Source organism: Bos javanicus, chromosome 15, assembly GCF_032452875.1.
Source record: "Bos javanicus breed banteng chromosome 15, ARS-OSU_banteng_1.0, whole genome shotgun sequence".
In the NCBI taxonomy this organism is placed as follows: domain Eukaryota; kingdom Metazoa; phylum Chordata; class Mammalia; order Artiodactyla; family Bovidae; genus Bos; species Bos javanicus.
This window is the reverse complement of record NC_083882.1, coordinates 66,583,576-66,585,714: the sequence shown is the minus strand read 5'-3', so window position 1 is coordinate 66,585,714 and position 2,139 is coordinate 66,583,576.

Below are 2,139 nucleotides of genomic sequence, written 5' to 3'. Positions count from 1 at the left end.
CAGACAAATTTTTTTAACTCTCTATTACTGAATAATAAAATGCCCCCAAATAGAGTAGTTTTAAATAAGCATTTATTATCTGTAAGTTTCTGGGAGTCAGGAATGTGGGAGCAGTTTAGTTAAATGGCTGTGGTTTAAGGTCTCATATTAGGTAGCCAAGGTTCTGGCCACAGCCACAGTCATCTGAAGGCTTGCCTGGGACTAATGGGTCAATTCCTAAGATAGTCATTCATTTGGCCGTTGGCAGGAGGCCTCAATTCCTCGCCACGTGGGTCTCTCCAGAAGCTGCTGGTTCATCTTAAAACGTGGCGCTGGCTTCCCACAGAGCAAGGTAAGAGAGATGGATGGAAGCTGCAGTGTCTCTCTTTCTAGCCTCCACATGAGCACATGATCATTTCTGCAGTATCCCATTTATTAGAAATCAGTCACCAAGAACAGCACACCTTCAAGGGGAGAAGAGCTGGGCTTTATCTTTTGAGGGAGTGCTGTCAAAGAAGTTGGGGATGTATTTTAGTCTTTTCCATCAGTGGTTGTTCTGCAGACAGCTGTGATTTTGGGGTGCTCATGAGAGGCGGTGAGCTCAGGGCCTTCCTACTCCATCATCTTGGCTACTCTCTCCGAGGACATATTTTAAAACACTCTCCTATCGTAGGAATAATGATAGGTGCATGACAGATTTGGGGGTTGAATCCCAACTGAGCCAGTGTCTTTGTTCTTGGTCCCTTTAATTACCCAGTTTACCCCTCCTGGAAAAAGAGTTGACATTTCCAATTTCCAGCAGAGCTGAAAATAAGCCTAGAATTGGAACAGAAAATGGCTGTGATTCAAACCGCAAACTCCTATCGAGCGCCTTCTATACGCCACGTCCTGTGTTGTGTGTTTTGAAATAAAGAGATGATTAATATGAATCTCTGCTCCAGAAGACCTGATGTCTAATGGAAAGAGAGGTAAAGAGAACATCAGAGTTAAATCATATAGATAGTCTTTGCCTCACTCCTTATTTTTCATGTCTATATCCTCTTCCTTCCCAGTTCTTAGTTCAGATGGTATTTACCCACTTATTTACTTCTTTTACTTGTTTATTACTGTTTTCTTTCCACTGTATCCCCAGGGTTTGCTACATAGACATATTCGTAATACTTGTCAATGACTAACTGAGATGCGGCAAGCATGGTGCACCATGGCAGCAAATAGGAGGTCACTTCCTACCCCAGGCTGGAAGGAAGCTTACTTCCTGGAGGAAGTAAGCCAGCATTGAGATTTGAAGTATGACTAGGAGTCAGCAAGGTAGAGCATGTGTGGATTGTTGCTGTCCATAGGAACAGCATCCCCAAAAAGAGAGAGTCCTGTGCGTTCAAGGGGCTGCAAACACTTTTGTGTGCTAGAGAGGAGAAAGTTGTGGGGGCTGGAGAGAGGAGTGGAGACAGAATTGTGGAGGGAGTAATGAGAGATGAGAGTAAAGATACATTAGAACTAGGTTGGTGAGAACTTACCTCGTGAGAAAATCTGGGGAGAATGGACTTTATCCTAAAAGCAATGGGAGAACTATTGAAGGTGTTGAAATAGGGGAAAGATGAGGTCAGGTGTTTTTAATAGTCCAGCGAGCGACTTCACTTTCACTTTCCACTTTCATGCATTGGAGAAGGAAATGGCAACCCACTCCAGTGTTTTTGCCTGGAGAATCCCAGGGACGGGGAAGCCTGATGGGCTGCTGTCTATGGGGTCGCACAGAGTCGGACATGACTGACGCGACTTAGCAGCAGCAGCAGCAGCAGCAAGGATTAGAAGGGCTGCCCTTGACCTGTGCCCTGTGGTTTGAGTGTGGGAACCACAGGCATCCCAGGAGCCAGAAGTTCCATTGTAGAAGTTATTTTAGACCATCTTTCTGCAGAAGGCCCAGCATCCTGCCGGCATCTACTCCGGGGGCAGGGACAAGAGTATGGAACAGCAGCGTCCTCAGGCCATGAGGCCAGCCTCACTGAGCTCCTGTCCAGCCGCCCTCACAGCTTGTAGAAACCTAACCCTGCTCCTCCTTGTTCTCTGGCTCCCTTTCAGAAGTGGAGTTGGAGTGGCTGCCCCAAGCCCAATTACCAGAGCGCAGAGACCACAAGTTGGCAAACACATTTTCCCAGCAACAAG